The sequence below is a fragment of the Bombus fervidus genome, chromosome 18 (genome assembly GCF_041682495.2).
Source record: "Bombus fervidus isolate BK054 chromosome 18, iyBomFerv1, whole genome shotgun sequence".
NCBI classification, from domain to species: Eukaryota; Metazoa; Arthropoda; class Insecta; order Hymenoptera; family Apidae; genus Bombus; species Bombus fervidus.
Window position 1 is genome coordinate 5,952,208 of NC_091534.1, and position 21,938 is coordinate 5,974,145.

At 35.9% G+C, this 21,938-nt stretch overlaps 2 protein-coding genes across 9 annotated transcripts in view; one reads left to right on the top strand and one right to left on the bottom strand.

The window, feature by feature from the left end:
- The window catches only part of LOC139996539 (glucose dehydrogenase [FAD, quinone]-like), an 84,981-nt gene extending 67,185 nt beyond the window's left edge, over positions 1 to 17,796 (bottom strand). Inside the window, exon 1 of the mRNA XM_072020940.1 lies at positions 17,785 to 17,796. The gene's annotated coding sequence lies outside the window, so the exon portion shown is untranslated. The remainder of the gene's footprint in view (positions 1 to 17,784) is intronic.
- Krt95d (phosphofurin acidic cluster sorting protein KrT95D) overlaps positions 1 to 21,938 on the top strand; it is a 184,606-nt gene that overhangs the window by 23,222 nt on the left and 139,446 nt on the right. Inside the window, exon 1 of one of the 8 annotated variants that reach the window (XM_072020931.1) lies at positions 4,566 to 4,784. The exons of the other annotated variants lie outside the window; for them this stretch is intronic. The gene's annotated coding sequence lies outside the window, so the exon portion shown is untranslated. Of the gene's footprint in view, positions 1 to 4,565; positions 4,785 to 21,938 lie in introns of those variants that run through there. 8 annotated transcript variants of the gene reach the window in all.

Sequence of the window (21,938 nt, forward strand, 5' to 3'; positions counted from 1 at the left end):
TACGGAAAATTTCGAAGCCTGGAAATTGCCAAGATGCACGTAGTTTTGAAGAATAAAAAAAATTGATACAAAAAATATTTGAGGTTATGTAGCCATTATGGTTCCGTTTCTTTAACCATCTTCATAGAAATACATATTTAAATATATATTTGTCTACAGATATAAAGATAACAGTTTATTTGTATGTACGCGTGTATGTTCATACGTAGTTCAGTTTTTTCAAGAGTCAAAATTGTAAATTAATTGTCGGATTGGCAACTAAGTGATGACAAAATCCTTAATCACGTAGTTGCCAACCCAATACATCGGATATTGTGGAACACAGAAGCACACGTATAACACATCTCTGTTCTTCCTTTTTTTTTTCTCTCTCTCTCTCTTTCTCCGCGCGTTTCGTTGCTCGCAGTTTGCGAACGATTATCACACGTTGCGATCTCGCGCGGCGAAATGGATACGCAAACGGTGAAGTATTTTCTAATCGTCTGCTGCTGGTTCGCTCGCTGCGATCGCGATAACTGCGAACTTCGCAGCTCCAAGTTTAATTGCCATTTGCCTACGTGTAAAATTTGCTTCGTTTTTCTGGCAAAATTTGCTTCGTTTCAACGAACAGTGCAGCGCTTGAAAAAAATAAAAAAAAATAATGGACAAGGTAATTGTTATCGTTGCACGAAATAAATAAGTCCACTGGCTTCGACTTTAATTTCATCGCAAGTTAGTTAAATTTGTGAAGTCGATTAAAATTAGCAAATTCAATGGAAAAGTATAGACCAATGAGAATACTCGTTGCAAAAGCTTCGTCAAACGCGAGATGATCTGCACCAGCTGCCGCGGCGAATGTCTTAAAAGTCGATTTTAACGCCAGTGATGAAACAGCATTAGACTGTTCGTATTCGAAACTGAAGAGGCAGCTGTTCCATTAGAATCGACTACGTTATTCGATAAACTGGATGAATTCGAATTTGCTTGATTGACATTTCCAATTAATTTATATATATATTATAAAAAAGTTAATTATTAATTGAAGCATATAATGCAAACAATGGCAGCAACAATTTTATTAAAAATATAATTTAATTATAAATACGATTTCAAGAACTTTGAATATGAAACTGTGGCAATTTTTAGTATAAAAAGGAACGTCGAATTATACGAAAAATATTTCCCGCTGTTGGTCGTAATAAAGGCTTTTGGAATAGACTCTAATAAAATTTTATTTTTTTATCATTTGTCCCATTGACATAAACGCAGTATTACGCGAGAAAAGGATAAGATGATATTTAGCAAATGTCATGAAACACGGAATTAATGGACTTGAAATGGATTACGTACATTTTTCTTGCTTTACGAGGCAACGATGCAAAATTGTAGGATATTACATATTTGTAATAATAGAATTTTAGTTTTAGTTAGATTTCCCAATGACGATTTATCTCGTCTTTGTCGTTAAGTTAGTCAAAATTAAATCACCAGATTAAAATGAACAATTGTCGACATGCTTCGTCGTAGATATATTGAGTTGGCAACTAAGTGATTGCGGATTTTCTCATTAGGTGGTATTGAGAAAATCCGCAATCACTTAGTTGCCAAAGAAACAGATAACGAAAGAAAATTGGGAAAAACGTATTTGAAATATCGTTGATAATCTGCGATAGCAAAGTATCAAACAAACTATGAAAGTTATGCAATTTGTCCATAAATCAACAGTTAAGTGCGTAGCTAAAACGCGTGGCAAAAAGCGAGCGACGAGTATACTCGTCAAGCACGGAGTACGCGTGGCTGTTATAACAGAATTAAGTTTCAACGAAACGACTGTTTCATTTCTCAATTTTGTTACTAAATTGCAATTTAAACGGCAAATCGTAGCTACCTTTTACGCATGACGAATATATTCGTCAAGCAGAGAGTACGCGTGGCTGTTATAACACAGAATTAAATTTCAATGGTTTCATTTCTCAATTTTATTACTAAATTGAAATTTAAACGGTAAATTGTAGCTACTCTTTACACACGACGAGTATACTCGTCAAGCAGAGAGTACGCGTGGCTGTTATAACACAGAATTAAATTTCAATGGTTTCATTTCTCAATTTTATTTCTAAATTGCAATTTAAACAGTAAATTGTAGCTACTCTTTACACACGACGAGTATACTCGTCAAGCAGAGAGTACGCGTGGCTGTTATAACACAGAATTAAATTTCAATGGTTTCATTTCTCAATTTTATTACTAAATTGCAATTTAAACGGTAAATTGTAGCTACTCTTTACACACGACGAGTATACTCGTCAAGCAGAGAGTACGCGTGGCTGTTATAACACAGAATTAAATTTCAATGGTTTCATTTCTCAATTTTATTACTAAATTGCAATTTAAACAACAAATTGTAGCTACCTTTTACGCATGACGAATATATTCGTCAAGCAGAGAGTACGCGTGGCTGTTATAACACAGAATTAAATTTCAATGGTTTCATTTCTCAATTTTATTACTAAATTGAAATTTAAACAACAAATTGTAGCTACCTTTTACGCATGACGAGTATACTCGTCAAGCAGAGAGTATGCGTGGCTGTTACAACACAGAATTAAGTTTCAACGAAACGACTGTTTCATTTCTCAATTTTATTACTAAATTGCAATTTAAATAGCAAATTGTAGATTTTTTTTATGTGCAACGAGTATACTCGTCACGACACGAAATGTTGCCATTTTTTCATGACGAGAAAAAACCTGTTCTACATATTTATGCTAACAACTGTGTATTATTGTTGGAAGAAACGAGCTATTGCTTTGAACATTGCGACTGTTTCCTGCAAAATAAACAGCCGTATTTCTCTCGGCTCGTTTGTTTTTCTCTCTATGCAAAATATGCAAATAATCTCTCGAAAATATGCAAAACACTTTGCGAATGTGCTCGCGCAGACATCCATCTTCCCTCTTAAGGTTCCAGGTTTGTCGTCGTTGATACACCACGTTTTCTAGCTCGGTAACATCGAACCTTCTCTCAGCCAATCATTTTTCCTCCTTCTTTCTCCTTCCATTGCCTTACGCTCTCCTTTTAACAACCGTCCGGCAACAACTTTCTTGCGCTTCTAAATCGTTTCGTATCTTACGCGACGCGATACGATCGGCGAACGAGCAAAAAGCGCAGACGGACCAACGTCGGTCTAAAAAACCGACTCGCGAACGATATCGTCGTTTTGCTCGGTTTTATCGTTTAGCGAAAGTAGCGCTGTCCCGCGCGTATCTTTCCGATCGATTTGCTGCGATCCATCGTCGCACGGTCACGTGGCAAAAAGGACACGCGAGTTACGTGGCGATGCTCGTTTGCATCAGCCGCAACCGATCGAAGATCGTAAATCATCGTTTTTGTGAAAATCGATGCGAAAATAATAAAAGAAGACGGGAAGAGACAGAAGTTTTCCTACTTTTTCAAACTTGTTATCTTTGTATTGCAAAATCTTTTCTTCGCACGAACAACGTATGGAGGAAAAAGCGAAAGATGGAAGCAAAGATACGGTCGATTTTCAACTCTGCGATTTTTCTATTGTATAGGTGCAGCGATACATGTACAGGGTGTTTCATCTAACCTGATCCGCTTGATAGATTCGTTCGTTAATTGTCGTCGAACGAGTATTGAAATTAATGGCAAACGTTTCGTGATTTTCTCGTTGGAGGTCACGCAAATGCTCATCGTTAAATTTCTTCCCCTTTTTTTTCTTTTTTCCAGCTGTAAGATTACTGTTGCAATGAAAATATGTAGTTGGGTTTAAAAATACTCGGATGATTTTGAAATGTCGTGAAATATAGGAAAATATGTCAGTATGTTTCATAATAATAGAACTTTACTTTGGCAATTTTGTCAACTAGTAAACAACGTATATCTTTGCAGAAGGTATCGTCTTTACCGACGAGTTAAAGCGCCTTTTCAATATGTCTGACCTCGCCTAACACATTTGCCCTTCTAACCGAATATTCTCTCGCTCTGATGCTTTCTCCTATCGTACAAAATAGGCGAGATGTTTAAAATAGTGAAATTAGGCGAAATACGAAATATCTGTACGAACGTATACGAATATATTAAAATAGATACGACGCACTGTTGTTTTCTTGCAGAAAGGAAAACGTACAAATCTATGGTTAAACATACAATACACATAACCTATAATAACATATTAGATGTAAAATTAATTAATAAAATTAATACTTCAATCGTAATGTTATTTTTCTGTTATAATTTCTGTGAAAACTGTACTACTAACTATGTAACTATATGTACTACTATATATACTATATGTAACTACTAAGTAGTTGGCAATAACAATATATATATAACAATGGGGGAACACTGTCGAGTTATTATTTGACGTTCAAGGACAAGCGTCGAAAACCAGCGAATTTCTACGTTAGAAAAAGTTTCTCACACTAGGTTTATGTTTGGCAGTTTTTTTAGCCGAATTCTCCTTCAGGCGTTGCCAGTGTTTTGTATACAATTTCTGTAAAGGACGTTCGGTTGAAGCGCGAGCACGTGGGGTTTATAAGTGCGCGTTAGTCGTGTTACTAGGCTGTTGGAAATAAGTCACAGAAGCAGATAACAAGTTTGGAGAAACAGCAGAGTTAGTTTTATTTCACCGGCAGAGGAGAAAGTGAATCGGCGAAGTAGTGGCTACGTTTGAAATTAAACAGTGTTAATTGTTTAAGAAAAATTGTATTTTCAATATGCCAGAACGTTTACACCGTTTCGTCGAGCATATGGGACAGCACCTAACCACACGTTAAACTTTCGTGAGTAATCATAATTAATTTCACTTTTATTTGGATAATTTAATTGCTGTTTCATTTTATGTGTATAATTAGCGTCGATATTTGGAACATTTTGCGATATCAAAATACGAACTTTCTCGGTGTTCCTTTTTTTTTTTTTTTTAATATTTCTTTAAATATATTTTTTAATATATTCTTCTCTTGATATTTGGACAAAAATACAGATAACAAACTATAACTCGAAATTATTATTATGTGCGCTGTTGTAACATAACGTGATACATTTTTCTTGGTACTTTGCTATATTTACTGAAAATATAGAGCTTGGGAATTACAATTGTACGAATGCTCTTATCGCTGACTATACATGTAGCTATATAGACAGCTATATAGAAAGGACGAAGGAGCGGCAAAAGTTTTTATGTTTGGCAGGCAAACCTATAATAGTCGAAGCGTTATACGCGTTGCCAACGGAAGAGAATAATAGCGTGGTAATCGCGAATCGTTTGGACATGCAAGGTCGGTCTGTAATAGCTGAAACACTTTTCTTATCAACTCGCCTAATGTCTTTCCGACAACGATAGCTTTTCCATGGAAATTAAATTCTAGTCGTACAAACGTGCGTTTCTAAAAATCTTTAATTACATAATCTTTAATTACATATGTATGCCTGTACTGTGTGTGTGGTTTACCTCGAACCGGGACACAGTGTTACAGTGATAAACCTTGTGTCGTGGGGAGCAGCTGCTCAAATATTTCGAAATGTACGAATAATTCGAAACAATGTTTCAGACGAAAATTATATCGAGGAGGAAAACCGCTCGAATATTTCGAATAGTTTGAATGATAGAAGAAAAAGAGTTTCAGATTAAAGTTGCGTAGTATTGAGGGGGACAAATGCTCAAATATTTCGAAGAATTTGAATGGTAGGAGAAAATGTTTTAAACAAAGCTTACGTCGAGAAGGAGAGTCGCTGAAATATTTCAAGAAGCGCGAATAATTCGAAACAATGTTTCAGACAAAACTTGTATCGTGGAGACAAATGTTCATATATTTCGATAAGTACGAATAATTCGAAACTTTCTCGGTATTTCAGACAAAACTTGTATCGTGAAGACGAATGCTCAAATAATTTGAAAAGCACGAATAATTCGAAACAACGTTTCAGACAAAACTTGTATCGTGGAGACAAATGTTCATATATTTCGATAAGTACGAATAATTCGAAACTTTCTCGGTATTTCAGACAAAACTTGTATCGTGAAGACGAATGCTCAAATAATTCGAAAAGCACGAATAATTCGAAACATTGTTTCAGACAAAACTTGTATCGTGGAGACGAATGCTCAGATATTTCAAAAAGCACGAATAATTCGAAACAACGTTTCAGACAAAACTTGTATTGTAGAGACAAATATTCAAATATTTCGAAAAGCACGAACAATTCGAAACAACGTTTCAGACAAAACTTGTATCGTGGAGACGAATGTTCATATATTTCGAAAAGCACGAATAATTCGAAACAACGTTTCAGACAAAACTTGCATCGTAGAGACAAATGTTCATATATTTCGATAAGTACGAATAATTCGAAACTTTCTCGGTATTTCAGACAAAACTTGTATCGCGAAGACGAATGCTCAAATAATTCGAAAAGCACGAATAATCCGAAACATTGTTTCAGACAAAACTTGTATCGTGGAGACGAATGCTCAGATATTTCAAAAAGCACGAATAATTCGAAACAACGTTTCAGACAAAACTTGTATTGTAGAGACAAATATTCAAATATTTCGAAAAGCACGAACAATTCGAAACAACGTTTCAGACAAAACTTGTATCGTGGAGACAAATGTTCATATATTTCGAAAAGCACGAATAATTCGAAATATTCTCAGTGTTTCAGACAAAACTTGTATCGTGAAGACGAATGCTCAGATATTTCAGATAAAACTTGTATCGTGGAGACAAATGTTCAAATATTTCGAAAAGTACGAATATTTCGAAACTTTTTCGGTGTTTCAGACAAAACTCGTGGAGACGAATGCTCAAATAATTCGAAAAGCACGAATAATTCGAAACAATGTTTACGAAAAAAATTATATCGAGGAGAATCGCTCAAATACTTCGAATAGTTTAAATGATAGAAGAAAACGTTTCAGATTAAAGTTGCGTAGTATTGAGAGGAGGCGAGTGCTCAAATACCTCGAAGAACTTGATTGACAGAAGAAAACGTTTCAAACAAAACTTACATCGAGGAGAGGAATTGCAGTTTTCTAATGTTTCGAAAATAGTCATTCAGTGTCGAGTAGTCAGTTTTAGTTATCTGACTTGTATTGCTCTCTAAAATTCGAACGTTTTCATGGCGATATAATTAAGCGGATGGTGCGAAAGGCACAAGTTCGTAGTGTTTTGAGAACGTCTCAATGTCAGCTACAAAAATACGTAAGAAAAGACGAAGGTCTTCAAGATATACAAATCCCAATGTTATCTTCGCACGAAGTTTCAAAGTCAAACACACAAAAATATAGCCTGGTTCTTATAGCAAATTTTGTCTGAAACATTTTCTCTTACCGTTTGCATTCTTCGAATTATTTGCATGATTCCAAATAAACCGAACACGACGCTGTATGTAAAAAAAAAAAAAACTATACCTTAACTCTGTATAGTTTCACATTGGATTCTCCTATTTTTTTCCTCCACTTTACGTAATTCTTATAATATGGATGCACTCGAGCAGCTAGAGAATTCCAATTTTATGAATCATCGAAATGTTCGTTCATAGTTTGACACGCCATAATTACAACGGTGGTCTGCGTGTGTCTCGGATTGCCGTTGATTCGTCATTAAAGCATCACAATATTAAAAGAAAATTGTACATAGAGTAGGTGGCAAACTCAAACGCCCAAACTGTCAGAGTTTAATATCGACAGGCAAAACGAAGAAAGAAAAACATCGTTACAGAGTGCTTGTCAATAGGACGCTTTGTCACCGAGATATAAATAAACGAAATAAACAACGACGCATTTTCCATCGCCGTTCGCAGTAGTCCACTGTGTTATCGTGTCAGCGTAGTTACATGTTCTTTATCATGTGGCGACAATTTCGTGTACTGACAAGCTGACAATTTGATAATTATAAAATATAACAATATAACAAACACGATTGCCCGCTACCTTCCTCGTTTCCACATGTTTCGCCGTCGCGCCCGGACACAAACCTCGCGTCGATAAACAACGCGACTAATTACGTCGCGGACCTTATCTCTTTCCAACAAGACGTTTATTGGCAAACTTTATGTAACATTTTTTCTTTTTGTAGATAAAATTTTTGCAGTTCGGTCATTTAATCAGCTAATTGCAAAATTTCGTTTTAGAAATCTGTGGTAGGGTTAGGTCGTATAATAAGTACACGCGACGACGAGTATACTCGTCAAACGCACCTTAATCGAACTTAACTGGTTTAGTTTCGGACACCCTGTACGTGGAACGTTTCCGACTCACGTACTTTTCATGGAAGACTTGCCTGGAATCAATTGCTTTTTTTTTTTTCTTCTTTTGTGATGTAAAATGAACTGAAAAACATTCACAGTCTCGTGGTTATGCGGTGACCTTGAGAAATTCGAGTCTATTCGAGCCATTGTATATATTATAGTGATATATGTATATATATAGCGATGTAGCGAGTATAGTGAACATTGGCGTCTTCTATTTATATTTTTCTCACAAACTCACCATTTATGCAACGTGTATAACCAGAGTGGGTGCCATAGTCGATCAAATTATGGTCAGTTGGAAAAGGTACGCATTTTGTGTCCTGCACAGTGTTGTGACTCGAATAGCAACGATAAAACGTATCATTTTTTGTCCTTGTTATACTGATGGGCAACTTGATTATACTTTGACAGGTGGACAATGTTGTTGCGTCTCATGGGATCACTGCAAAATGCAGTATTTTTGGTAGAAAAATTTCATAGAAACTTTTCCCCTCGTTCAGCTGAGACGGTACAATTTGTCATTGATTTGTATTTATCTATAATTCTGCTCTCATCTATTTTGCATTTATTTGTGTTCATGGAAGTGTAAAAAAATTAATTGAAATGAATTAATTGAAAGAATATCGTGCAGAAACAACAACGTGTACGTGTACAGTTATACATATGAAGTGTCAAATAGTTTGTACAAATTTTAAGAACCTTGTTCAATTGTATCAACGTGTATACTTTTCGTCATGAACAATACGTTTGTTGCTCTCAAGTAATTTTTCGTTGAAACTTCAGAGAAATGGTAATTCCAATATGGCAGTGTAATCCGATATCATATGTTATTTGATATATGTAATCTGATACATATATTTTATTATAATATTTGATACCTCAGATTATATGAAATTATATTACACGTGGTAATATAAACTTACAGCACTCACGACAATAAGTTGTTCACACCTTTTGTAGTACGTTTCATTAAATTCATCGCTTTTCTCTCTACATTCAATTCCCATGCGAAAGCTGAATGGATTTCCGCTTCATACTGAAACGAGGTTTATTCCGTGAGATCGGAACGAGACAATGTAAATCGTTACAAGCTGCACGCAATGACGTGCAATTTCTGATAATAATCTTGTTAGCACATTTCTAACCTCTTTTTATGCTTTCGCAATGGTCACTCGCCGCCATGTTCAGCATCAACTTCATTGTGCTGTCTCGAACAATGCGGTTTCGATTATACGCGCGTTCCTCTCTCTACTAATTTCATTTTCCCCCCTCTTTCTGTTTTCCTTTTTCACGTTTATTTTGCATCGATTCATTCACCATACCTTTGCGATATTCTTTATCACGGCGGAGTTGCGTTCCTGTGAAATTACATAATTCCACGCGAATTTCGCTTGTGTACAGGGAACACTGGCATGTTCAAACACGTTCAAACACCTTCAAACGCGTTCAAACGCGTTCAAACACCTTCAAACGCGTTCAAACACACGATGAAACGTTATGAAATGTGGAAAATATCAAACGGCGAGCTACGCAGTTGCGTGGTTTCGCTGTAATCGTATGCAAACAAACTCGGATCTTCTTCTTCTTCTTCGAACATTTTTGGCAACTGTTCGAAATCGATGCTGCTGTTCGATGAATACGGCGATGATTTCGCAGAGGCAGTTCGCGTGATATCGTCTTTCAGCGAAGAATATAGGAATATAGCGAATGCGACAAGCGTAAATTTTGAAAAGTTCCTCGAAACAGAAATAGTTTCTTCGTTGAAAAATTCCAAAAAATCTTTTTTTTTTCACGTTTATTTCGAATCAATTTACGTGTATACATATAAGTAACAGTGTAGATGTATACAGTGTACTGTATATGTGTTATATACGAAATAGCCTAATATATATATACATATACATACAATTCATATACAGGGTGATCTAAAAATCAGTCCTAGTGATTTTGTCAGCTATCTCTGTTAATGTAGCGAGAAGGACGTTTCCAGGGAAAATTAATCAGCTTCCCATCGACCACAAATCGCAACACGTGATCGTAGCGAGAATTTCGAAAAAAGCTTCGCTTCGATGAAGAGTCAAGGTCATCTCTGTTTCTTTAAATTGAACGACACACGTCCTCGTCCTCGTGCATCGTCGAAATCGACGGATTTCTAAGGTTTTTTCTTTTATTTGGAAGACCTTTACACATTCAGCTCTGAGAGAGAATTATAAATAAATTATTCTGGCGTCGTACTACATCATGGCGGTAAGAAACTGTTAGAAACTGTTCGACTAGTAGAGAGGCCGCGCGCATGTGTGTGTGTGTGTTGGTGCGCGCTCGTCTCTCATTACGACGAAGTTGACGAACGTGTCGGTGATCACCGTCTTTGTGCAAAATTTCAAGAGCTTCGCGAGAAGCGATGATTTAACCTGTTAACTGCGGAACTTAGTTCGAGAAATCGCCTACAGGTCGCGCAGTTGAGATCGAGCAACGACGAGTATATACGTCGAAGGCAGGACGAATGCTCTGCTGTTGTAAATTTCAGGAGAAAAGTGAAGCAAAATGAGGAAGAAAATTTGCAATTTATTATTGAAAAAGGATATTGTTATTAGAAGCTTAGAAATTACAAAACAGTAATAAAGTGGAGAAAACAATTCGAAGAATAGCCGGTGAATTGGGGAAAATAATCAATTCGATTTATGAAAAGCTGCACATTTTACGTGGCATAAGCGACATACCGAGGAGAATAATCAAATAATTGAACCCTCCCCTTGCAAAAAAATTTTTTTTTTAATAATAATTTTACTGGAAGCATAAGGGGAACATACTGCTAAATGTCATTTGTGTTATTTTTGATTGAAATTTTCACTTTTTATACTATTATAGTATTGTTATATTATAATGGCAATTTTTTATTTCACCCGACGAGTATATACGTCGAACAAAGTTACAGGGTTGAAAGGACCGCGTTAAACGATATTTAGGCAGAAGTGTACGACGAATGTCTAGAAAAACTCGTAGAACACTACGATAAATGTTGAAATAGTGCTGATGGTTCAAATTGATATCGGAAAGTAACTTAATGTACAGGGTGAGTCAGAAGTGTGTCTAAGCCGAGGCATCTTCGATACTATTAATTATATGGTGAAGTAAATAATAAATAACGATAGATATATGTCATATATTTTTGAATATATAAATCCACGCATTTCAACATACTTTGTAGCAAATGAGTAACCTACTTCTGTTGGGAAACTGTTAGTTTAGCTAGCAGATAATTTAACTTTTAGTTTGTAAAATTTATCGTACGACAGATAAGGAAAACAGATATAAAAATAGCGCCCTACGTTTCTTTTCGTTTCTAACAAACTAGAAGTTAAAGTTTCCTAATAAAACTAATTAATTAATTAACTTTTCCTGAATCTTTGCAAACTGCATATGTTTCAGTTAAGTAAATAAACAAATGTTAGTAATTGTCGTACAATACAACGTCTACAGTTTAAAATGTATATTTTCGTTTGCAAGAATCCCAGAAGAAGATTATTATTTCAAAAGTTATAATTTTCAATGCGCACGAAATTAAACAATTTCGCCTGAAACGAATCTCTTTCTTCGCACATTCGGTTTAGCAAAATGCGCTGCCAGCAATAAAATTAAAAAAAAAAAAGAAATAGTCGTTTCGTCACAACTTAATTCGTTATCGTGACAGGCACGCGTAATCCGTGTTTGACGAGTATACTCGTCCTCAACGAGGTCGCAACAGCTGTCTAGTTGAAGTGCGTTTCTATCGTTTCTCGTACGACCGTCGTGTACTTCTGCAGCAAACTCCACCTGGAAACGTCATATTTTCCCATTCAGAAATTTCCGTTTGCTCGTCGAATTTCCATTCTGTCGTCGTAAGCTCGTTATACCGCGCCACGCAAGAACCGCTCAGCCGGTTCTCGTTAATTTGACGCGAGTTCGCTTCGCGTTTACGTCGACGAAAGAGTTGCGCTCGGTGTAATTAAGCTGTGGTTTCTGCGAGTGTTGGCCGCCAAACGGCGGCGCCGCGCGCTTGCAAACTCGGCTTAAGAGGAAAAACGGCCGCGCTCGTCGCTTGCCAAGGGTGAAACAGTGACGCAAAGTCGATCTGGTGCAATGCGGAAGGCGGCTGTGCGCGGGCGGGGAAATCTTCCTTCGCGTAAAATACGACCACGTTCGAGCGACCATCGAATCTGATGATTTGCTCTGATGAGAAGATCGATCTGCCGGATGATACAATCGTGCCTCGAGTATGCTATAGTGCAATTGCATTCGACGTTTATGTAGCGACGATCGCGCCTACTCACTTAGCTGTCGCGACCTCTGTGAAACCCGTGTACCTAAAATGGTACACGTCGCAGAAAGTAAGCGACGTGTACCATTTTCGGTACACGTCGCAGAATGTAAGCAATGGCGAGTATATTCGTCAAACACAGAACGTGTATGTAGTAATGTAGAGTTAAATTGCGATGGAACGACTATTTTAGTTTTTTATTATACTAACCTAAAATTGAGCCTCTGACGAACAAATTCTGTCGCATATTTTTTGCTTACTTTACCATAACCAGTCACCTCCCACCTGTTTGCCGCGTTATTCCGCCACACCCTGTATATGTTGAGTTGCAACAATAAATTCCTCCTATTGACAATACACGCGTGGCCATTATAATTGCCGCGTGAAAATTCGATGACCCAGTTTTCCACTCAATTCACGTGTTCTTGAAGCTACGACGTTGCCATTGGCGCTTGCAAATGTCTCTGTATCTCAAATATATAATAATATAGAAATATACAAATATAGCATCGGTTCCTATCAGTTGGCTAGTCCAATGCGCTCAACAAATACAGCACTGTGTTCGCTGAAAACTCTGCCTCGAGGCACTGCAGTTTTAATTGGAAAGACACCTGAAAGTTCACCTTTCATCCTGCTTATCGATCGACCATCGAACCGACCAAGTCGAAGAACGTTGAACACCGTTGGATTTATTAGCAGATGGTAGATGTAACGAGGGAAGATGTAATTCATTAATTCGATTTTCTGGCATGGTTTCAGAGAGAGCTTTCTGACTCTTCTCATCACGCTCAGAATTTCCGACACTATTAATGCCACAGTGAAACCCTTCCAAGGTCCCATTTTGGGACCTAAAATTGAGGCCTAAATATCTGAAGGCCTCATCCAGGTCAGTTTCTGGTATTTGGACTTCATTGAGCCTTACTCTTGGATCCCCAAGGAACCAGGTGACCACCTGGAACGTTTGGCTCTTCTCCCCGGAGATGGTCATACTTAGGCCCTTCAGGTATGGAGCGTATCCACTTGACGTTGTGGCTCCCTCTCGTCTTCACCAAGTAGGACGATGTTCTCAGTGAATGCAAGGATTTGGTCTTTTGTATTGTGACTAAAATTTATGCCACTGATTTGCTCCTCCATTGCATCCAGCAGTGGCTCTAAACGTAAATTGAACAGCAGCAGTGACAGTGGGTTAATGCTCGACTCCCCTGAGGATCTCGACCTAGATCTCTATATTGTTTTCAGTTTTAATTTGCGTTTTGCATATTGCAATTTTCGTTTACCAAGTCGATTATAGAGTCCTGCACACCCCTTCTCATCAGGTAAGGTTTTATCGCCGAATGAGGTCCTGTGTCCAACGCAAATCTACTCGCAGCATGAAAAGTTTCTTCTGAACGTGCAAGTTTGTCAGGTGTGTGAAGTTCCACGTGTGAAGTTTCACGTTAGACGAGTTTGGCGATTGGCCCTGACAGTGCCAGATTGTCATTGATTCGCGGCTGAGAATCATTGTGTCCATTAGACCGGTAAATTTTGATGGTACTTGCCTTATCATTCGATCAAGACATAACGAGCACAGTTTGCGGGCTCTCGCCCCGAAGCAGCTGCGTCGTTATTATGCAAATGACTTTGATACGCCTACCGTTCACCTATCACTATCGTAATATGCCTAATCTGCCACTGCCGGAGGATGTGTGCAAAAAGTCATTGAAACGCCCCGCGCATGGATACGTAGCTGTACGCGCTTTCAGCCAATAGGACGCCACGCGAAGTGGTACGTTTCCTTTTTCTTCCTTCAGTTCTACACTGTACAATTGTACATCCGCGGATGGCATGTTCCAGAGAAAATCGTCCGACGTGTATTCCTCGTACGTATGTACATCGTCGTATAATCGAAACACTCCATTTCCTCCTTTATCGTTCGAGGTTAGTTGCTCGATTTTCTTCCTGGTTAGTGAAACTCGATTGCTCGCTCAGATTAGCCTCATCTCTATTCCATTTCCCCTCTTTTTCTTCTCCGTGGAAGCCTTCATGCACAGTTTAATCGTTTAGCGGATTCGATTTAATCTTCTGTTACTTTTATCGACTTGTATCGTTAGCGAGGCATAGTGACACTTAACCCTTTGGCCTACACGCTATCTGCCGAGTAAGCAAGAAGTTCGGTCGCGCGCCGTGTCATTCATCTGTTCAGCCGTGTGCCCGAACTGGCGCATGTATATTTAGGGGCTACAAAAGGAATTGTGAAATAATAAACAACGTATGAGGACAAATAGCGTTTTTAAGACGTCTAGGGCGTTGATCAGTTAACAAAAATAATTTATTATTTCAAAGTGGACAATGAATCACTAGCAATTTGTAACTTACCACAAGTCACACTCGTGGGTTCCGTTCCTGGCACAAATCCCCTACTATGAGTCTCGTTCGTGGTTGTAGGCCAAGGGGTTAAACAATTGAAGGAACTACCTAGAGATCAGAAGCAAGCGTCAAAAAAACAACACATAATGACAATCTATCATTTCAAGATATTGTTTCCATTGCTTGGTCAGTGAGACTGTGGCGACAGCAAATACCACCATTCAACACCGACTAGTATCGGACGACGGTAGCGCAGTGGTTAGCGTCTTAGGTTACAAACGTTTGGGACTCGGGTTCAAATCCCGACGACCGGATTCTGATTTTTCTTCCACGATTAGCAAAATATTTCCATTTGCAAAATATAGCAGTACTCCAGCAGCATTTACAGCTCGCAGCAGAACATGTCTCACCTTACACATTAGCAGTAGCAAGCATACTTATCACTCACAACATCAACACCCTCAAGATCAAGGTCTATGTCCAAGTACCTTAGTGATACTACTGTTAAAGAAATTATTAGGTACATGTCAATAAGTTTGGGTGTACAACGGGAGCTCCTTGCCAATATTTTCAGCACAGTGTCTCATTTTATTAAATATTAGAGTTTATTATATACAACTGATGATATATATACAAAATGATATAGATAACTTGTTGAAAATGACAACGTGTGAGTTCGTGTTCACCATCCATATGCAGATGCGTTAGTTACAAGAAATAGTAACTAGAAGATCGTTCTAGATAATTATAATTAAAAAAATTATAGATATTAAAAATAATAATATTAAATAATAGAAACGTTTAATAAAAAAATTATTTCTTAAATCTATATATCTTGTTCTATATATTAAAATTAATAACCTAATTAATATAACTAAAAATGAAAATAATAATAACTTAAAATTAATTATTAAAATAAAATTTAATTTTATTGAATTAAAACTAAAAATTAATCATTCAAAAATATATATTTTATTTATTAATAATATAAATATTCTAATATAAATAAAAAATAATCTTATAATAAATAGTATAATTCCTGATATGATATACGAAATTCTATGATATCGACGATGTATACATAAACGTTTGTACAGGGTTTAGTTTATATTGCAGAAAATTGGCGCATCTTAGACAAATTCCCACTACAATTATACTATTATAACTGGAGATATATGTTAGTTACTATCGCAATTTATTTTCTCGGGACGGATAACCACGGGGAATGAAAGTTCTAGTGGGTCACTTGAGAAGAAATTTTCGACAACCGCGAGATGGAGCTTCCACGTCGACTAATTATGACGAAATAAGGGTACTTGATGTTTATTTGGTCCAAGATATTTCGAAGAAAGTCGAGAAGATGGAATTCTTAGTTCTATGTTGCTGATTGCTCGTTAAATAGATAAATACAAATGTAAATAAAGTATCTTGCCTGCCATCTATGTTTCATGTGGTTCGTGCTAGTTCGCTATTTTCTCTCGTCACCTTACGAATTTATTTCCACCAGGAAAGTTCTGTTTAATATTTACTGTAGCGTATTCGATGCTTTATTTAAGCAAGCTTTCAGCATCGTATTTTTAATCGAGTGAACTTCTCGGAAAAGAAGAAGAGATGCTATAAATTGGTAAATAAATTTATGTACGCCAATTGAGAAATCACAGTAAATTAGACGAAAATTGCGTGGAAACTGATTGTTCTGAAACCAGTGGGAAGAATAATTATTATTGTAAGAGGGAAACGACGAACAGTCGTATCTGAGCATTCGCGGAATTCTTCGCGCTCTTTATGCAGATACCTGCATAATCGACAGTGACGACATAATGATTCAGAGTTATTAAAATGTTCATAGACGTTTTGAAATTGCTTTCAACTATCTACTAAAGTTGAATAATCAATAATAATAACAATTATAACGACGAGAATAATTAATTGCTTTGCAATAGTAACAGCGATAATCGATCGATCGTCGTTGATAAATAAATCGCACGCGCGATGTATTACACGAAACATTGCCGTCTCTTCATGACGTATATAGTCGTCAGAAACAGCTAACTGCTTCTGAGGAGGATGAGGCTGACTGGACCATCGTTCGACGTTGGTCGCAAGTGGAAGAGGACCCTAACTATCGGCCGACACTTGTCAAGTCGTTCGTTCATATCAGAAGCGGATCTGTCAGACAACAAAACACACATCCAGCTCGGAAAACGCTCTTTCTCGTTTAAATCCCACCGCGTGCATCTGTTTACGGCTGGTATCTTCACGGACTATAGTCTTCTATCGATTTCTCTTCTGCAACCACGAGGTGCACTCATTTCGGACTCGTCCTTTTAGATTTCCCTCTCTGTCGCTCGGTATCGCTGTTTCCGCTGCCTTTGTCATTGTTCTCGATGCCTGCGTACCATCCGCAGAGTATCCGCACCAGCTTCTTCCCTCTTGTCTCGTCTAAACGACAGTTTCGGGTATTTTGCACATTGCACATCAATTCTGTCGTCAGACGTGTCAGCATCTTGGGTCGCCAGCAACCCAAAGCAGAAAAGTAACTCGAGTCTGGATAAATAATTCCTTACTGGATGGCTTTCTACTTCTTCTACTCGAGTTTCTACTCTACTCTACTTCTATTTGAGTCTCTACTCCAATCTGCTGTACTTCTATTTCAGCTTTTCAGGCTGCAGCTATTTCACAGTTTCTGTTTTATTCGGAAGGATTTGTCGAAAGCGCGCAGAGATTCTCGCGATTGCGACATTTTCCACGGAGGCGCGCGTATCCGTGAAACAACGTCTTGCGAGGACTCCTCAGCTCGTCCTAAATCGACGATCGCCGGTTTACTTGAGAAGCACACTCGACGTGTGTACAAAGAACCTGCTAACGGGAAATTAAACAACCTGTGAACCATGTCGGGAATCGATGGGATTTCTAATAATAAGGGAAGGTCTTGGTACACGGTGCACGGTTCTTTGAAGGACACTTTTCCTCCTTTGAAGTGCCACGTATACTAATGGAGTTGAAACACGAGATTATAGGCGCACCGTCTATTCCTTTGCGGGCCACATACAGACGTGTTAAATACAGAGGCCAGGTATATTCTCTGAAGACCGATCGCATTAATACGGAGACCTGTTTATAGAAACTTTCAATCCTTTCTTCTTTCTTTTCTTTTCCTTGTCCTCTGTTTTCTTCTCTTTTTAATGTAATTAGTTGCGATTGCTTCTCTTCTTTTCTTTTTTTCTTTTTTTTTTTGGTGCACATAGGCAGTAGCTGCGTTTGAACCGCGTAGGTTGGTAAATGAGACGTTTTTGATCTGATAGAATTTAAAGAGACTCGGTTCTATCTTGAATATTTAGTTACATGGGGCTAGTCTGTTTCGATTGGACGAGAGTATAATTGCATAATTTGGCAGATGAATAGTGCAACCTAAAATATTTATTACAATAATTATTGCAGTAAGAATATTTGGTCACTCGGATAGCAACATTTTCGTTGTAATAATTGTTTTATGTTTTAGTGGAAATAATATCGTATTGACGAGATGGTAAGCTACAAGTGACATAATGTTGATAATTCGATGTAGTATTGAACATAGTATTTTGAGCAATTATTTATTGGTCGTACAAAATTTATATTCTGAAGGGACATTGTTACTGTTGTGAGGCAAATTGTTTAAATTATGGTGTACAAGTTAATATCTTTAGTTAGTTTGCTTACGAGTAAACGTTAGAAATGATTGAAATTCTCTTTGGTTACCAGTAACCGTTATCAATGAAGTAAATTATATCTTGGTTATGAATAACTATTATTGATGAGGGAAATTTAATTTTGGTTATCAATAATCAATAGAAGTGGCCGAATTATATTTTGGTTACGGATAACCGTTATCAATGACGGAAATTTAATTTTTGTTATCAGTAATCAATACAAATGACCGAATTTTATTTTGGTTAGCAATAATCAATATAAATGATCGTGTACTGTTTTGGTTACGAATAATCATTATTGATAATGGAAATTTAATTTTGCTTCCCAGTGACAATTACCAATGGACTGAATATTGTTTGAATTACGAATAACCATTATCAATGACGGAAATTTAATTTTGGTTATCAGTAATCAATACAAATGACCGAATTTTATTTTGGTTAGCAATAATCAATATAAATGATCGTGTACTGTTTTGGTTACGAATAATCATTATTGATAATGGAAATTTAATTTTGCTTCCCAGTGACAATTACCAATGGACTGAATATTGTTTGAATTACGAATAACCATTATCAATGACGGAAATTTAATTTTGGTTATCAGTAATCAATACAAATGACCGAATTTTATTTTGGTTAGCAATAATCAATATAAATTATCGTGTACTGTTTTGGTTACGAATAATCATTATTGATAATGGAAATTTAATTTTGCTTCCCAGTGACAATTACCAATGGACTGAATATTGTTTGAATTACGAATAACCATTATCAGTAACGGAAATTTAATTTTTCCCATCAGCAATCAATACAAGTGACCGAATTTTATTTTGGTTAGCAATAATCAATATAAATGATCGTGTACTGTTTTGGTTACGAATAATCATTATTGATGACAGAAATTTAATTATACTTCTCAGTGACAATTATCAATGGACTGAATATTATTTGAATTACGAATAACCATTATCAATGAGGGAAATTTAATTTTGGTTATCAGTAATCAATACAAATGACCGAATTTTATTTTGATTAGCAATAATCAATATAAATGATCGTGTACTGTTTTGGTTACGAATAATCATTATTGATAATGGAAATTTAATTTTGCTTCCCAGTGACAATTATCAATGGACTGAATATTGTTTGAATTACGAATAACCATTATCAATGACGGAAATTTAATTTTGGTTATCAGTAATCAATACAAATGACCGAATTTTATTTTGGTTAGCAATAATCAATATAAATTATCGTGTACTGTTTTGGTTACGAATAATCATTATTGATAATGGAAATTTAATTTTGCTTCCCAGTGACAATTACCAATGGACTGAATATTGTTTGAATTACGAATAACCATTATCAGTAACGGAAATTTAATTTTTCCCATCAGCAATCAATACAAGTGACCGAATTTTATTTTGGTTAGCAATAATCAATATAAATGATCGTGTACTGTTTTGGTTACGAATAATCATTATTGATGACAGAAATTTAATTATACTTCTCAGTGACAATTATCAATGGACTGAATATTATTTGAATTACGAATAACCATTATCAATGAGGGAAATTTAATTTTGGTTATCAGTAATCAATACAAATGACCGAATTTTATTTTGATTAGCAATAATCAATATAAATGATCGTGTACTGTTTTGGTTACGAATAATCATTATTGATAATGGAAATTTAATTTTGCTTCCCAGTGACAATTATCAATGGACTGAATATTGTTTGAATTACGAATAACCATTATCAGTAACGGAAATTTAATTTTTCCCATCAGCAATCAATACAAGTGACCGAATTTTATTTTGGTTACGGATAATCATTATTGATAATGGAAATTTAATTTTGTTTCCCAGTGACAATTATCAATGGACTGAATATTATTTGGATTACGAATAACCATTATCAATGAGGGAAATTTAATTATTCCCATCAGCAATCAATACAAATGACCGAATTATATTTTGGTTACGAATAACCATTATTGATAATGGAAATTTAATTTTGTTTCCCAGTGACAATTATCAATGGACTGAATATTATTTGGATTACGAATAACCATTATCAATGACGGAAATTTAATTTTTTCCCATCAGCAATCAATACAAATGACCGAATTTTGCTTTGGTTAGCAGTTATCAATATAAATGATCGTGTTCTGTTTTGGTTACAAATAATCATTATTGATGAGGGAAATTTAATTTTGGTTATCAGTAATCAATACGAATGACCGAATTATATTTTGGTTACGAATAATCATTATTTATAATGGAAATTTAATTTTGCTTCCCTATGACAATTATAAATGGACTGAATATTATTTGAATTACGAATAACCATTATCAATGACGGAAATTTAATTTTTGTTATCACTAATCAATACAAATGACCGAATTTTATTTTGGTTAGCAGTAATCAATATAAATGATCGTGTACTGTTTTGGTTACGAATAATCATTATCGATGACGGAATTTTAATTTTGGTTATCAGTAATCAATACAAATGACCGAATTTTGCTTTGGTTACGGATAAACATTATCGATGACGGAAATTTAATTTTGGTTATCAGTAATCAATACAAATGACCAAATTTTGCTTTGGTTACGGATAAACATTATCGATGACGGAAATTCAATTTTGCTTCCCAGTGACAATTATCAATGGACTGAATATTATTTCAATTATGAATAACCATTATCAATGACGGAAATTTAATTTTTGTTATCAGCAATCAATTCAAATAACAGGATTTTATTTTGGCTATTTTATCTTATTAAAGTTACCACTATCTTATCATACTTACATTATATAACAATATAAGTTTTAAGGAATGAAACATTCCGATAGTTATAGTATTCTCGAACAATGAAGATTCTACTGTTCAATGAAATTATTAAAGAAATATATAACTAGAAATAATAATCAATTTGCAACAATATAACGATAAATATAACGACAAATCTTCCAAAGATAAATATATCGTATTTACGTATACACACATGTACATATTTTCTCTCGCGAACGTTTGAGTTTAAACAGACATTTAAGGCGACTGTGGGATGTACTTTCAAGTTCATTCAGTTACATCATCGAGAACTTGAATGGTGTATGTCGTATATACGATGTATGGCATGTCATTGATCTTACAGACATTCTTTACTCGCTTTCAACGATCGTTATCTTTGAATGAAAATTACAATGAAAATTGTTCACGTGAAAGTTATGAAATATACCGCAGATTAAATATGCCTCGATAAATTTCATTGCTTTATACATGTGAAGCATCTTCAAAAAATACAAAAATTTCTAATGAAAATTTAATGAA